The 18,134-nt window shown below is 42.5% G+C and overlaps 1 long non-coding RNA gene across 2 annotated transcripts in view; it reads right to left on the bottom strand.

The window, feature by feature from the left end:
* Positions 1–16,775, bottom strand: part of LOC118989142 (uncharacterized) — a 110,239-nt gene extending 93,464 nt beyond the window's left edge. Inside the window, exon 1 of one of the 2 annotated variants that reach the window (XR_005066957.1) lies at positions 16,014–16,775. This is a non-coding gene — a long non-coding RNA (uncharacterized LOC118989142). Of the gene's footprint in view, positions 1–229; positions 1,108–16,013 lie in introns of those variants that run through there. The other variant, XR_005066958.1, reaches the window with a different exon arrangement.
* Between the last annotated feature and the right edge of the window lie 1,359 nt (positions 16,776–18,134).

Raw genomic sequence — 18,134 nt, 5'->3', positions numbered from 1 at the left:
TCGGAGGACTTGAGGTGAACAGAGTAAAATCGGCACCCACACCACACACACTGACGCCACCTAGTCTCCCAGAGGAAACAAACAACCTGGCGGTCCTACCGGTGACCATGATTTCCTAAGCTCCTCTCCTGTGTATGGTTTCAGACCAGCAGAGGAGCCGGAGTCCTGCTCCCCAGCTGCCCTGCGCCTGGGCCCTGCACCTGGGTCCCGCACCAGCCAGCACACGCACCTCCTGACCACCGCGTCCCAGACTCCTTCGCCACCGCCTCTGGAGCCCCGATCTACGGGAACGTGCTCCTGGGCCTTTTACATAACTGTGGTTGAAGATATTTTTCACCAGGTTCTTTAAACAAAGATTCACGTGACACATTTCTGCTCAAGTTTAGTTCCAGGAAATGTTTGGTTTCTGCAGATGTTTATGTGCTTCCGGTTGTCAGTACATGAAAACGCTAGAATCCTGCTTCTGTTTCTCACTTGAGCATGCAGAAAAGGCAAAGTCAAATATATGACCAAATCTGCTCTGAAAACAGATTCACGGGAGCACTTAATCTTTCAACTTCTTTGAGATGAAGTTGGCTTTATTTTTTTTTATAAAGTTGCTTTATCTTTTGGCCTGAAATGTGTTAAAAGTTGCTTTAAGTGTTTTCAGAACCAAGAAAAGCTGCAAAATGTAAATGACATATATAATGTTGACCTGCTTGTAATTTCCAGAACAAAACGGGAAAAGAAAAGCACTGTGGTGTTTTTTACACCGAGAAGGTATAAATGCCCAGAATTAAATTTTCTGCTATCCTCAAAACACAAAAGTTTCCATAAAAAACAGAACAGTACCCTCCCCGATTTACCCAAATCTGGTTCACCAGCTCAAAATACTCAGATATGGCATTGGCTGAGGTTCCCTACCAATCCTAAAATGCCTGAAGATTTTATAAACTGCTTTTTGTTAAGAGAGTTCTTCAAACATTACTTTGAAAATTAAAAACATTTTAGAAAACTGAATTAAACTGATTTTATCACAGGTGTACACTGTAAGTCACTTCACTTGGAAAACAGTCCCACTTCTACGGTGGGTGTCATGATCATTATCAGGCAAGAACGGTTTGTAGCTCCTTCACCCCTTCTCAGCACCGGCGTTCGGCGGTAAGTGACCCGAGCAGCAAGTCACGAAAGTGTCCATCAAAATCTTGAAGGTATTTACTATTACTATATTTATACTGTCTTCTTTCACAAAGCATTTGAAACAGCCTATAAAAATCCAAACATTACAGAAGAATTATATTTTATAAATATAAAAATACAGACAATGAAAAAGCATGCAATTATGTAGGCCAGAAGGTTCCTTAAATCTAGCCATAAATTTGGCCCTACACTGTCTGGTCGATAAAACAAAAAGAGAAAACCAATCAATTACAAAATTCACACTGGCCATGATGGATTGGTAAGTCTCAGGAAAAACAGAATTTGTTCCGGTATGCAAATCTGAGAAACGTATCTCTCACAGATTATGTAAAAAATATATTGGGGTCTTTTTCAATACTGTCCCTGAGCAATATCCTAATTGGTTCAGCAGTTTCTCATAGTATGTAACATATACAGTAAAAATATAAAGCTCTTGATAATCTGGACAAATAAAAGTATCCAAGAAAACTTTCTGCAATAATGAAAACGTTCTGTATCTATACTTTCCGATATGGCAGCCACTAGCTCCATGTGGCTATTGAAATGATACTAATGCAAGCAAGAAACTGAATTTTTTGTTACACTTAATTTTAATTTCAATAGCCTTATTAGAAAAGCAAATGTCTACCCATTGGACCACACAGGTCTAAAACCTGTTATCAAACTCTTTTTAATAGCTAATGTATTTGGGGGTGGGCAAACATACATGGACTCTAACAAAAAATTAGAAATTGTACATATTTACTTTCATAGGTTTGAGTTTATAATATTCATTTATAGTCAATGAGAATGAGTTTTCCAATAAATAAAAATTAGCCATTGAATGTTCTGAGTAATAAACTTAGATTAACCCCAGTAAACACTTTATTTCTGTATTGTGTTAAATGCACAGTGCAACGCCCACATGGGACTTCTAACTACACATTCTGAGCCATCCAATTACCGAAGGCCACACACAGCAGCCATCTACTCAGAACACCTAAGAAAACAAGGCATGGCAGTAGGGCAGTTCCAAGTGTTTCTCTTCACGGGAAGAACTTCCCAGGAGCCCACACGGCCATCCAAGAACTACTCTCCGACTTGCCGATGAGCGCTCAGGTGCAGGAAACGAGAATCACAGGGCAGTACAGACGCATGCTGGCTTAGAAGCCCTGTGTCCCCCAAAGAAACCAATACCTCACTGATTCAAGCGACAGCTTCCAGGGTCCCGCCAAAGTTTATGCCACCTCTGAAATGTGCTCCCAGTTAATGCTTCTAATCAAGAATTTAGGGTTCGCCCTGGCTGGCGTAGCTCAGTGGATTGAGCGAGGGCCTGCGAACCAGAGTATCGCGGTTCGATTCCCTGTCAGGGCACATGCCTGGGTTGCAGGCCAGTTCCCAGCAGGGGACTCACAAGAGGCAACCATACATTGATATTTCTCTCTTTCTCTCCTTCCCTTACCCTCTAAAGATAAATAAATAAAACCAAAAAAAAATATTAAAAAAAGAATTTAGGGTTCATGTGTAGTTCTTTCCAGTGCTAATATATTTACCAAATAAATATCACTTTTACCACAAGCAATGTTGCCTAGTAACATGGTTGACTTTCCACTTTTAGCAGGATTCAGAGGAAATGAGTATAAAGTTCATTTAAGGTCAGATTTCTCCTTAGAGAATGAGAAAAAGTTCTGTTAATTCTTTAACCATTATGCATGTTCTTTTTTAAAATTTATTGATTTGAGCGAGAGGAAGGGGAAAAGGGATAGAGGGAGGTAGGGAGGCACAATGATTTGCTGTTCCACATATTTACACATTCATTGGTTGATTCTTGTATGTGCCCTGACCAGGGATTGAACCTGCAACCTTGGCTTACTGGGATGATGCTCTAACCAACTGAGCTACCTGGCCTGGGCTGCTGCTCATGATTTTAAAAGTATTCCTAGCACATCAAGAATAGAAAAGAATTTCCTTCACAAAAACCTTTAAAAAAGTTACACTTAATTATTAAATAATAAAAGTATTTCCTTTAAAAACCAGGAAATGAGATCAAGGTGACTACAACCATTAATTCTATTCAATAAAATAAAGGTCCTAGTCAATTTAATAAATGCAGTTACATATATAAATTTTAATGAAGTGACAAAACTTTTTAGCTCCAAGTGATAAATGTTGACACGGGCAATTATGAAGAAAAGCTATTAAAACTAATAAAACATTAATTCATCAATGTTGCTGGATAGATATGCAAAGAATAATATAATACCTAAAAGCCAAAAAAACACCCACTACTTTGTAATTTCCATAGAAAAAGCTACCACTTAAGATGGCAACTTAAACAACAAAATGAGACACAGACCCCTGAGCTCACGGAGAGAAAGCAGACTGATGGGCGCCTGAAGCAGGGGAGAGGGAAGGTGGGCCAAAAGGGTGAAGGGGTCCAATGGGGATGCAACACGCAGCATGTGGACCACAGATAACAACACTGTGTTACATGTTTTAAATTAGCTAGGCGTGGATCTTAAAAGTTCTCATCGCGAGAAGAAAAAATCTGTAACTGTGTATGGTGACAAATGTTAACTAGGCTTACCGTGATTATTTCATTTTCTCGTACACCTGAAACTAATATAATGCTGTGTGTCTATTATATCTCAATTAAAAAAAACACCAGAACCAAATCTGAATGAAAAATTGATCAACGTATCTCTAAACTTTTTCTTAGTTCTGATTCCCTACTTATGTCATTTTATGTTTTTGCTGTAGAACAGCCTCAAAACTTCCTTGAAAACAGGTAAGCCATTAATTAATAATAAATTTATTTTTAAAAAGATCCCACCAAATCCCTGGAAGTAAACACCAAACCGAAGACTCCACTGGCAAGAACTACGCGATGACACTCGAGGCCCCGTCACTGACTTGTACAGGGAAGCCCACGGTGGTCTGGGGCGGGGACAACTCCGGCACAGGGCAAGCTGTCCGGGTTCTGTCACCTCCTGCGTGACCACAAACCTAAACAAACAAAAGCACAACGAACCCACCCCACAAATCCTGAATCAATTGTGACAGAAAGAGCAGATGAGAATCTCGGGGTGGAAAGTATATTTTTGATTTAAAAAATTCCCCCTCCTAGTCCTGATATACTCCCCCCATGGTACCAACAAAGTCCCTGATCCCTGCCCCATTTGAAATAACTCAGTTAAATTTATTCTTTAAAATTGCTGAATGCCCCACAAGTACTTTATTGAGCATCTACTGTGTGTCATGGTCAGAAAGAGAATATTCTTATACCTCTGCACAGCAACAGCTTTCTGGGCACATTTAGGGGTTAAAGGATGAGCCCTAAAACCTCAAAGATGACTGAACAGAAAGTTAAGTGATCTCTCTCCCCTGAGTAAGTGTTTATATTTCAGAAGCATGAACCAGAGCCACTGGGATATCCCAGGAGTTAAAAATTAGGAATCTCTTGACTTAGCTTATTGCTGTAAGTAACAATCTGTCCCTGCCCCAGAAACCTGGTGCTGACTTTCAGAAGAATATGAATAAATAAAGGTATTAAAAACTTACCAGTCACTGGGCACTATGCTAGTTTTTAAGGACAGAACTGTAAACAAGAGGAAGTGCCTATGCTCAGAGCTCATCATCAATGTTGGCACTGGAAAGTAAACAATCGTCACCACACGGTGTGACAAGTCGGCGACAGGAGATGTCCCGGGAGCTGGGAGAGGTCTGGGAATCTGAACGGAGACCTGGCGCATGAGGAGTTAGCCAGATGCCTTCATCGAAAACAAGAGAAATCCCAAACCAACCAAGCTTCACTTTCTTCACGTAACAAGCAACAAGCATTTTCAACTCTTAACAAGGAAGGATGGCTCAGTCAGGCCAGACAAGGCCCAAGGGCCTCCTGTTTTTCTCCTTTCCCCTCAGTGCGGTGACGGTGTTTGGGCGGGGTCCCTCTGTGCCTGGGTGGTGGCGGCCGCTCAGCCCCAAGTGGGCTCAGCTCCCAGGTTAACTCGCGGAGGACAGCCGACTTCCTGTCCCACGGGCCAGAACTGGGTCACGTGCTCACGCTCCAACCATCAAATGGCAGGAATGGAACCCTCGTGACACCAGAGACTGGGGCCTCAGCCCACCCTCCCCAAAGTCCATGGACACGCCGAGAGGAGTGGATTCTCAAACAAAACTGCGTTTCTGTTAGAAAAGATGACAACACTGAAAGGTTGCAGGGAAAGCTATGTGCTATCGTCACTGGGTAGTATTTCGTTTTTATATAGTACTGTATTTGGCACTAAGAAGAAATATAAAGAAAAAAGACCACCTTATTCTTAACCATATGCAAATTTACATTTTTTAAGTTTTCATGGAGAAAAACTAAAAATAAATGAAAGCAGTACAGTATGAGCTAAGTCCCACGAAGGCTGGGAGGTCCCACAGCAACTGAGGGAGACCCGGTCGTAAACAACCAGAGGCAGTTCTCAAAGAAGGAGATTATGAAATGACCAGGAGGCTGATTTATGTTCAAAGGCACAAAGGTAAAATGTTAGGGATGAACAGCTATGTTTACACAGCTGTAAGAGAGACTCTGTGGAGAACACTAGAACACAATGCCCACGACTGCATGCCCTGCTGTATAAAGGCACTGATATGGATTTGATGAACGCATGAATGAATGAATGAATGGGCTTGGATCTGAATACTATCTGACTGGAAACTACCAAAAGTTTCTAATCAGAGGACATGTATGACCAAAGCTATTTCTGATGAAAAACTCTTATTTTTAACCAGAATGGACTGGAAGAAAGTAAGACAAAAAGTGTCATCCATTGGGAAGCTACTAAAATCGTCCAGGCATAAGGCAATCAGGGCCTTGATCCAGGGGTTCAAGAACTAAAAGTCAAAATTACAATTTTAAAAAGCGGTGGTTATGCATAGTTATTTTATTTACAATTATCACAAGCATATAAAAAGTGTTACATTTTTAGATTCCTTTATTACTACATTATGAAAAATAGGGTAGCTAATCTTTCATTTAGTTTAAGCGATCCTGAATTTTAAAAGCAGTTTCTATAGCACTTCAATGGGCGTTTTGCCCTAAGTTTCCTTTTCAACTCCAACAGGAACCATGCACAACTAGACCTAAGTCCACCAGAACCGTGGTCTCTGGGGCCTCCTAGTGCTAGCTGTCTAGAACCACAACTTCGGTAGCAAACTATTAAAATTGTGCAGGCGTGCCTCATTCTATCGTGCTTCTTTGCTTTATTGCACTTCACAGATTCTGAGTTTGCCACAAATTGAAGGTAAAAACCCTCCACCAACAAAGAAGTTACAACTTGCTAAATTTAGCCTATGATAGTATTTATTTACCAATAAAAAGTTTTTAAATGAAGGTATGTACATTGTTTTGCAGTTTTTTTAGACAGTGCTATTGCATACTTAACAGACTACAATATAGTCCCAATATAACTTTTATATGCACCGGGGAACCAAGAAGTTCATGCGACTTGCTGTATTGCAATATTCGTTGTCTTCAGTGGTCTGGAACCAGACCTGCAGTGTCCCCAAGGCACACCTATATAGACTCATTCTGTCCTCTACTTTTTCTTCTACCTTTACATCCAGTTTTAAGGACATCCCCCTAAATAACACCTCATACACCATTTCACAAGCATGCTAAGGCTATGGTGGAGGTAAACAAAATATCTACAAAGCTAAGAATCATTAGATCATTCACGCTTATTATCTCCAGCATTATTATTTTCTATAGCAACCTACAAGAAGCTACTGCTAGGGATCTTTCTGTTTTATCTTTGTTTCAAACAAGATTTTACTTATTGTTGGCTCATATCTTACATGCCATTTCGTCTTTATTTCACCCCTGGCAACTTCTTTCTGTACATTTGCTTCTCCACGACCATTCATTATAAAAGATAAGTGCTTCTACCTGTCAAAAGACTCTAGTAACCCTTCCTCATGGAAGAATTTCCGATTTTCTGGCTGGACTGGGGGTATTTCTAGCTCATTATGTGCACTTGGCAGAGCTCTTGCTGACCAGCAGTCTTGGCCCCACACAAATGGGGCTCCACTTCCAGCCAGACCCTGAATCCCCCAGCCCCTCTTGGAGGCAGCAGAGACGTTCCAGCCAACCCGAGAAAAGACGATCAGGTCAGAGAGGAGGGCTGGGCAAGGGCTGGCAATGGGGTCTAGTAACAACATGCACAGCACAAAACATCCAAGTGTCTGTTCCAGGGAAGCATGAATTTTAGGAATACAAGCAGCCTCCATTCTTCATAAATGAAGAATCTGCACCCTTCAGTTTATAAATGATAAAATATTTTACCAGAAGAGCTGCACTGGCTCCAAGTCACATGTCCTAGCTAAATTTAGGCACCTGGGAAATAGCTGAAGATGAGGAAGTGATAAGTACAGAAAAGCTAAGCAAACAAACAATACCCTCCTCTCCAAAAGGACAACACAAACCAGGGAAAACAAACCAACATAACGTGTTAGAAGAAACCACCACGCTGTGAATGACGTTTTATAGTTATGCTAATATAAAACACTGATTACTCAAAATTTAATTATAATGAGAAAGGAGGAGGGCCCTTCACCTAGGATAAGGGTGTATAAGAAAGATAAATCCTCTTCATCTGTCATGAGATGTCGAAGGTAATGCCTAAGGCTGCAAAATTAAAAATTGGAAAGAACAACAGGCCAGCTAGCGATTTGGAGATAAAGAAGAACCAGGTCTCCAAGATGAACCCCAAGAGCAGGGACTGGGGAGGAGTGAGAGTGGGGAGGGGTGAGAGCTGGGAGGTGGCCGAGTTCTGCAACAAGCCTTGTACAGCTCCTAGACACTTGAAATTCTGCGCATATGTAACTGAGATTAAAATTAAGTGACCAATCAGAGAACAGAGCCTCAAGTTTCTAACTGTATAATCCCTTGAGAAAACACTGATATTTTTGATATTTTTACCTACAATTTAATTAATGTTCTATTGTCCTTGTTGTGACTCTTCATGGAAGCAAAAAAAAAAAAAGTAAAACATTCACCAAATGCATTAGGAACATACGAAGAATCTGTACGAGGTGCTGGGCAAACGGGAGTGAGATCCTCCTGCAGAAGGTCACTGTGTTGGAGAAACAGGTAAACACACAAATAACCAAAAAGCAATGAGATTACTTACGCACTCTTAACACTAACCATCCTGTGGGCCTTGGCTTCCTCATCTGTAACATGCCTCATCGGGTTTTTGTGAATATTTCATGATTCACATAAAGTTCTTGGAGCACTGCTTGCCAGAACATAAGCCGAGTTAAGGCTGAAAGACAAACCCATGCCTGCCTGACTTGAAAGCCCATACTCATTCCGCCACATCACATTTCTAAAATCATCCTATTCTTTTTGTAAACCAGAAACTCACTTTGCTCCTGGATCCAAATGGTATCAAATGAACAAATAGTGACTCTGTATGTATGAAAATGAAGAAGAATAGAATCTAAGGGTAAAAAGAAAACCACTTTTCCAGCTTTTTTTCCTTTTCTGGTTTTAATTATTTACAAATGTTTGATTTACTTAAAAATAGTCCCCTATGTCTTATGAGTTAGGCATAATGAAAAGTAAAGTTCTTAACTTACGAAGAAGTAAAATGTGGTAGTGAATTATTTTCATAACCAGAAAATAGATTAACATACCACTAGATGGCACTGTACTAGATAACTTTGTTCAAAAAAATTTTTTTTAGCACAGATCCAACTTCACAAATTAAAAGAATGTTTTCTTGCAACAGAAGAAGGTAGGCTTATATTACTCCTGTTTTAAGCTATTTCATGGCTTTGAAAATAAAGACATGGTTTAATGGAAAAGAAAACAATTGTATAATCATGTTAAATTTTATTTTTAAGTATTCTGATATCTTAAATATCCTGATATCTTCTAAGAATAAATAATTCTGAATGTCCCTCTGGTTTATAGTATAACAAATAAGTAGAGGAACACATGGAGGTTTGAACTACACTAACTTGGGCAAGGTAGAACTACATTTCCCAGAATTCCCTTCCATAAGTGGTTCTAGGTCAGAGCTGACCAATAGAGGAAAGTACCTGAGATTTGAAAGGAGGAACTACATCAGCAGCTGTTACTCTCTGAAGCCATTACTTGCTTCTTGGTTAGAGGTGGTGACAGACACGGACACTGCTGGGTTCCAGCTTACCCTCACACCCCTTTGGTCGGCATTCAGCTCTTTTTCCCAAATACTGGGCCTACTGACCAAGAAACACCCAAGGACCATCACCAAACCTTTGACAGGAGACACAGAGGGGACATTCAGGAAGTATTTAATTACCGACTGATGTATATTTAGTTAGCCACAATAACAGTTAATGACTTAAGCTCCTCTTCACGCAGCAGCTTTAATGTATTAATATGTGCCATTAATTTAAAGAATTATATAACCTTTTGCATGTTATCAAATATTACCTAACCTTTTAAAGAATAAATCACATCACAGGGTAATTAGTAGAGTACTGAACATCTACAGATACTTAAGTTGAGATGTCCGAGAGAAACAGCTGCGGTTTCCATGGCTGAAAATCCTCCAACATGTATAGCCGTCTGGCTTCAACAGTCCAGCCAAATGCCTGCGCTTGAGAGTCGATCACCAAAACGGCTCCTTTACCAGTTTTATGTTCAGTGCTGATGATCTACACCTAGTGCTTGAATCCATGAGCCGAGTCCATAACAGGCTCAATAACCGTGTATTAAAAGAATTGGTAAGTTATCTCCCTATTGATTCAGGCTGTTCAACTCCTGTAACATCTGTGTTACCAGAAAGTAATACAAACAAAAACACCACAGAAAATAAGAAATATAATTTGCTAGACCAGTTTTGTGAATTAAAAAAAAATAAGACTTTTTGTTCTCTCCTGTTACTTCTTGTGTTCGCCTTTGGAAATGTCATTTAGTGGCAGTGCTTCCATACAGGGATCACTCCAAGTTGTTTCTCTAACACTGAACTTCCAAAAAGTTATAATGCCGTGGGGCCCGTCGGGCAGCATTCTCTCCATCCGTGCGTGTTGTCAGTGTTCACGGAGGAATTCCTGCATTCCAAATCCTTTACAACCATCATCTCCCAGGCCTCTTGCACTCCTCTGAGACAGCTCCTATCATAGAGATCCCGGTGCTGACAGGTACTAGACGGATAACCCAATAAGGCATAGAGGGACTGAGTAGCTTTTCCACGCTTATACATCCAATACATATCGAACCCGGGATCTGAACTTGGACTGGTCTGACTGCAGAACCCAACTTCCCAACCACCATTCAACAGACCATCCTCCCCTCTCCCATTAGATCAGACAACTTGAGAAATAAATGTCTGCCTCTGATTCATCTTAGTATCTGCTCATAGCATGTAATGCACTTGTATTTAATATGTGTCAAGAGTTACCTGTTGATTAAATATACTCTGAGTGCAAAAACTAGCTGAGATATATTGCTTGATTATCAAAGAATAATTCCTGCTTCAAATTAAACCAGAGAACACTGTACTAAGTTTCAGAAAACTTAACAGGTCAGACAATGACAACAAAAACCAGAGGGTAATTCAATTTGAGTCACGGATCCTCCATACCTCAAATCTATCCTCATCTTTACAATTCCAACTACATTACAGGAAATCACACAGTATTATTGTATCTTTAGACCCCTATATTCTACTGACTACTGGGCTTTCTTCTGAAATAAACTCCAGGTCTCTGCCCCTCCCGAACTTACTGTGGCTAAATGGGCCAAATCCAGCCATGTTCTGAGAAATGACAATTAGAGAATAACTTGAAGCATACAATGCTGTGTAAAAAAAGATTCTTTGCTGCCAGCCCTCCCCAACCCCACCCCCAGAGATGCCACCCACAGGTTTTGTTGCCCTCACTGAATTAATGCACCGAGGTTTTGTCCTGTGAAGACACTGGATCCTGCTCTCTCATGTCTGCTAGCAAGAATCCCCTTCTTGGTACTCCTAATGAGTAACAGACGGCCACTCTGTTCAAATACACCAAGACATTTACTACTGTGCAATTTGAGGTACAAATGTTATCCATTTGGACTACATCTGAAGCACAATAATCTCACAGTAAGCAATTTTATGGTAGGTCTAGAACACTACCAGGACTCCTTGTTCTTCCACGATTTCATTCCCCTCCGGCCAGCAATTCCGTAGAGTGAGTCCTTTCTCTCCTTTCTTTTCCCAAGTCAGTCCTTTCTTTCAGGCCACTCTTACCTTCACTGACAGACTCCAGCTGAGCTCTTCTCTCACCTCCTGAGGTACAGAGAGCAAGTCCTTTTCCCTTTGGGCCCCCGATGCGGTCATTTCGAGTCACCGCTCAGCCAGCAGCCCACCATCTAACCCTTAGAGTCTCCCTTCTCCTTGAGCACACTCGCAGCCCCACTCCTGTCTGTTTAGCGTGGGCTCTCAATCCTTGCTAGTCGTCAGTTCCTTCTACGACTCTGCCAGCATCACCCACTCACCTGACTCAGCAAGAGTCACACAAATTGCATACTTTAAAAATACCTTAGCTGTATCTCGAGCATTGTTCTTTCCTTCACATGTGAAGAAAATAAGGCCTGAACATTTGATTGCAGTTTAAGTCCCTGACTCTAGGTAGGCAAACGCCCCCGGCTGTCCGTGACTTTTACAGGGGGAAAGGTTTCACTACAGACATTGGCTGCTTTTAAATTTATGCACTGAGAACAAGAGAAGAGCCTTGAAGATACAGCTAAGGAGATTCCGCACTTCCAAACACTTAAACGTATCACTGTAAATGTTCTAGTTCTGCCAACCTTCAGAAAAAATAAAGAGCAGAGAGAAGTATCTATCATCGATGATATGGTATTACTTGCCCTAAGGAAGAATGTGGGGTGTTTACAGTCCCTCTGATTTATGCTTTGTTTCCACCATTACTCTACAAGGCCATCGGATCCATTCTAATGATCCCAGAAGCCACTTACCCTTTTCCAAGCATCCACCCGAAGACTGAACCTGGCTTCTAGTCTTCTTCTTTCTTTAAACTCCTTCCAGAAACGGGCTTCAGAGATTAACTTTCTAAAACCAACACGAACTGCAGACTTTGAGTTTCTTTAACAATTGGTCACAGCATGTGCATGAAACTCAAAAACTCACTGAAAGCTTTCAAAGCACCACACTGAACCAAGATGCAGAGATAAGCCGAGCCGTCTGACAACACAGAGCCCACTGGCGTCCTTCCACGAGGGTCCCAAGTTCCAGCAGTAACTGCTCTGTATCTGACTTTTTTACTTTGTCAGCATCATCCACTCGAACAGCCTTGCTATGTCACTGTCATTGCTTAGATCTGTAAGGAAAAATGTCTTTTACCGGCACAACCCAGAGGACTGAAAAATTCAAAGAATTTATAGGTTAAAAAAAAAAAAAAAACTTTAGCCCTGACTCAGAGTTGGCCCCACTCAGCTCTCCTTCTCTATCCCTACAATGGCTGTTCCAACCACGTGTGACACATTCAGGCCATCGCAGCATACCTATACTAAATGCCTTACATTAAAATAAAAACCTTCCAGGCCCGGCCGGTGTGGCTCGGTGGGTTGAGTGCCAGTCTGCAAACCAAAGGGCTGCTGGTTTGGTTCCCAGTCAGGGCACTTGCCTGGGTTGCAGGCCAGGTCCCCGGTAGGGCGTGCGCGAGAGGCAACCACACATTAATGTTTCTCTCCTTCTCTTTCTCCCTCCCTTCCCCTCTCTCTAAAAATAAATAAATAAAATATATATATATATTTTTAAAACGAAGACTTTCCTCCACCCTTTATCTGTGATCTACCTCAATTTTAGGCTCATTTTTATAAAAACGTAGTCTATACTCCTCGTCTCTACTCATTAAGGACCACTGTGCTTCGTCATTGAAAGGAAGTTTCAAGTGACACTATGTAACGATTATTCTCACTGAGCGCCTCTGACTTGGTCAAATCCCGAAGCCTCACTTGACTTCTCACTCCTCTCCCCCACCACCGTAGCACAGGATATTCACCACTTCCCTTTCTGAGTCTGCTCTCAGACAGTCTTTTCCTGAGTACGCCCTTCGAACGTTGAAGAGTCTGGAGCCCACTGCTCAGCCCTCTGACACTGCCCAGCGAGCTCTCCTTTCCGCGACATCACCCACTCACTGCGTGACTGCGCACTCTGTGCCTTCCACTCCTCCACTTCAGAGTCACATTTCCAACTGTCTGCTGCTTACCACCATTGGGATGCCCCATTCCCAAATATCCAAGCCACACCCAAGGCTTCCTTTGTACTCTCCTATCCAGAGGCAAAAATCTACAACAGTCTCCTTTTTTTCCCATTTCTCTCACAACGGATCTTTATCGCTCCAGTCACTAAATTCCACAAATTCTACCTCCCAAAACCATATTCTCCACTGTCTTCTCTTCCACAGCTCCCCACTGTCAATGCTTCAATCCAGGCCCTTCATCTCATTCATTTGGACTACTGCTCAAGCCTCCTAACTAGTCTATTCTCTTTAGTTTTCCCCTTCCAGCCCGATTTTCACGTGGCTGTCAGGCATTTGACGGAAAGCGTGAACCTGGCCCTGGCTGGCGTGGCTCAGTGGGTTGGGCACTGTTCGACAAACAGAAAGGGCACTGCCAGTCTGATTCCTGGTCAGGGCACATGCCTCGGTTGCAGGGCAGGCCCCTGGTTCGGGTCGTGCAACAGGCAACCGACTGATGTTTCTCTCCCTCTCTTTCTCCCTCCCTCCCCCTCTCCCTAAAAACCAATATATAAAATGTTTTAAATAAATAAAAACTAAAATGTCAACCTGTGCCATTCCTCTGATTTTAACAACCCCCCCCCCAAGTTCCTCATGGCCACAGTGGCAACGACCGGCTACCAGCATTATACAACACAGGGCCCCTTCTGATCTCATTTCCCCACTGCTCCCATAAGCTTCTCAAAAAATGATCCTTACACCTCCACAGCTTGGTATTTGCTCCTTTCTCTTCTCCACATGGTGAGCAACTACCTCCTCTCAAAGCCTCAACTCAAATGCCAGTCTTCCCAGACCTCCCCCAGCCAAATGGATGACACGTTTCCAGAGCAGTTTGTTTGTACACGAGGCCTCTGCGGCAACGCTTGCCACACAGCGTCGCGCTCACTTGTCTCTGGCTCCCCAGTCGTCGCTGAAACCCACCCAGTGGAACACCCCAAGACCAGGATCTGTCCTCGCTCGTTTTCAGTGCCCCCCAGATCCTTTGAGGCTCTTGTGATCTCTGTCTCATCTCAGATCTCCCGACCATCAAAGCTCGTGAGTTCGCTGCCACACCGACGGACTGTGGTGAGTGTGTTTCCCACAAAGTGTGGGGAAACCAGTCATCTGTTTATTTAGCTAACGTTTACTGGATGTGGGATTCCCAGATGAGTAAGGCTTGACCCCTCCTACTAAAGAGCCCAGTCTAGTAGGGAAAACAAGCTCACAAACAGACGCTCCTGCAACGTGTTGCAGAAGCCCAATGACAGTTATCCCAGGAAATTTTGGAGACAGAGAGGTATGGGCGAGACCATTAATGCAGCAAGCGTGGGGCATGAGAATAGAAAAAGGCCCCTGGAGGGATCTTCTGGGCCTGATGGCACCTGAAGTGAGTGCCAAATATACCAATTAACCACATTAAGTTTCTGTCAGATGCCACATACAAGTAGTAAGAGAGTCATGACATTATATAATAAATATCTGATATAATACCTACCTGATTATATCATATGATATCATGACTTTTAGCAAATATATCCAGATCTCCAAGTGTGAAAACAAACCACACAGCCTGTGATCGATCACCTGAAACACTCCCTTCTCACTCCCTCTTTTCTGTCCTCTGACACCCACTGACCACAACCACACGTAAGAACGTCCAAGGCTGTGTTGGCACGTGTGGAGTCCGTGCCTCTCTCTTCACGCCCCCTTCACTCACGTTCTGTGCTATCCACACCAAAGTCTCTCTGGCTTGCCTCACACGTCCAATCCCTGCTCACTGTCCTCTGACCCCTGCCTGCTCTTCCCACGCTCACCTGCCACCCACGCTGCAGAACCAGCCCGAGTCAGTTACTGCCCCCTGTTCACTCAACGGTGATGTTACCGAGAACAAGCATATCTCTCTGCACTAAAAAGAATTTATAACAGTTCTTTTTTTCACAGCATAAAGTCTACCCTTTAATCGGAAACCACAGGTATTACTATTACTGTGATTTAGTCTGTCAAGTCTTTGGGGGACCCAAAGTTTTTATCTTGGAAGAAAATAACCCTATTGGAAAAGGAAAATCAAACAATCAACACCATCCATGTGGTGAAGAAAACTCAGTATTTAATTTCTGGCTTTGTTACTGTTTTACCACATAATTACCCTGGTCCACGTTAATCTCAAACCCTAATAGAAATCTTGAAATATACTACATCACATGAAGTAATTTTTGAAGTGTTTTCATGTTTTTGCTACACATTATTGACAATTATTTTTATCATTTGAAAACATTAAATACATGTACAGTTACAGAACGTAAAATCCAGTATCATCTTTCAATTCAGTATTTACATTTGCCAGCTACTACTTAACATTTACTATGTATCAATTGCATCTCTACAAGTTCAATTAACAAAGCATATAAATAAGACAACTGTGCTTAAAATTAGAAGAAAAGGGAGAAAGAAAATAGGTGATCCCTTACCTGGAATCTGACCTTAAAGTTATACTAATGGGGGGAAGGGAGGGAAAACAGAGGGGGAGGGGAAGGGCACAGATAAGAGTAGCTCAAAGCGAAGTAGAAAAACTTATCAAGTTAGTTAATGTCACTTACAGTTACAAGATCCCCAGAAAACAAACAGTAGCATCCTCCTCCATCCCTCCATCCAAGAGCGAGGCGCCGCGCCATTCCAGGGAGGCTCGGTCGTGCTACAGGGAAGCGAGATGGGTGTGAGCTCTCCAAGTCGCAGCGATGAAAGGCAGGCCCGCCACTCATCCTCCCACCTCCAGCGCTTTTTAGAAAGTGAATCATCAAATTAAACGTTATAATCCAATCTCCAAAATTGTTCTACTCCACTTCAACTGCCGTCACCTCTAATAATCCTACAGGCAAATGCATTGGTCTCAAGCATCACTCTCTTTGGATTCTGTAACAGCCGAGGCTCCTGGTCACTCCACCTCCTCTGCTCCCGGCAGGAACACCGCGGGCTCTCCGCCCTCTCCAAGGCTGCAGGGCTAGCTCCTGGCCTTCATCAGCCCCCAAACCTCGGCCTCCCCAAAGGCGCAGTCTTCCGAGCTCTGGTCCCTCTGCCTACCCATCCCTTGAAGAACTCAACCATCACTTTGGAAGGACAAATGTGAACTTCTCCCCTTCTGGGTAGACATTTCAGCATGAACGGAGGTTCTATAGTTTCAACTGGTTGGGAATTTCCCCTTAAATGTCTAAAACCAAACGAGCACCCTTGTCCCCTCAAAACTGGTTTCTCTTTCCAGCTGGTACATGCCTGATCATTCTTCAGATCTGGACGCCTCGAGAATACTTTTTACTCTGCTTTTCCTCTCTCTCACCCTGCTGCACTCCTGGGTCCTACCCGTCCCTCTCCCATCTCCCTCGGTCGCCGACTCCATCACTACTCTACCGTTGGGTTACTTCACTGGGATGGACCTCCCACTCCTCCCTGTGTCCACCTCCCACGCTGCTACCAGTTCAACCTTCTGCTAGATACCATGGCTTTTTCCTCTTCGTACCGTTGCTCCTCTGCTTCAGAACACAGGTAAGTGTGGTGGCTTTAAAGTAGGTTCCCAGATTCTCTGACACCTCTCTTCTTTCAAGGAGGAACCCAGCCCCCTTGCCCTTGAGTGTGGACTGCACTCACTGACTGGCTTCTAAGGCACAGAATGCGGCAACAGCCCTGCCTGCGCCCAAATCCCTGCGCCGCAGAAACCAGTAGACAGTAGTAAATGTTTGTTGGGATTCTAAATTTGATGGTAATTTGTTACATGGCAATAGGGTATCGATTCAGAAGGGCTCTCTGCAGCTGAGCAGGTCAAGTCCACACTTTTAAGTAGGTCAAGGTCTCCCACTAACTGCCCTTACTTTATCTTTGAAAATAAACACACTGCTTCAGTTTCAGGCCAGCGAGTCCATGACCCCACCACGTAACATGACAAAATCCCGCCTAATCTCACAGGCCATGTCCATCTCGCTTCTCTCCACTGACTAAATTCAACGCTTTCTTTTAGTCTAAATTCAAAGCCTATTTACTAAAGAAATTTTTCTACTTTTTAATACATAGAAACATCTATCTGATTTCTAAAACTATATTTAAGTAACGTAAGCTACAAATCATGGGTTTGATATCATTATATTTGCCATATTAATGAACAAATAGATAGGCACTTTTTATTTAGAATTAACGTTCACGAGGTTTCTTTCAAAAAAAGTTTTGAATGTCTTTTAACCATGAACACATATAATAAAGTTTTACTGATTTTAAAAGTGTCAGTTTGAGGGGACAATTTGGTGGAATACATTACAAAGATATATGGATGGTCTATGAGTAAGCAATGCCATTCCCAGGGATGTGTTCTATACATGCGATGACACAAGAAAGCAAAAACGCAGGCACAAGGGTGCACTCCACAGTTCATAGTAGGGATACAGCGGAAGTGACAGGAAACACCTCAACAGAGGAAAAATTAAATTAGGACACAATGGACTGCCATGGGTCCATTTTTTAAAATGCACTGAGTCTGCAGGTAACTGACCTGTTTGGATCTCTATGATATATTAAATTAAAAAAGCAAGTTTTGCCCTGGCCAGGTGACTCAGTTGCTTGGAGCATCGTCCTGTACATCAAAAGGTTAAAGGTTCAATCCTGGGTCAGGGCACATACCTAGGTTCTGAGTTCAATCCCTGGATGCATACAGAGTCAACTAATGGATATTTTTCTCT

This window comes from Sturnira hondurensis, unplaced genomic scaffold (assembly GCF_014824575.4).
Source record: "Sturnira hondurensis isolate 20B ecotype Veracruz unplaced genomic scaffold, ASM1482457v3 Scaffold0006437, whole genome shotgun sequence".
In the NCBI taxonomy this organism is placed as follows: Eukaryota; Metazoa; Chordata; class Mammalia; order Chiroptera; family Phyllostomidae; genus Sturnira; species Sturnira hondurensis.
Note: the sequence above shows the minus strand (reverse complement) of the source record. Positions and strands in the feature narration are given on the sequence as shown.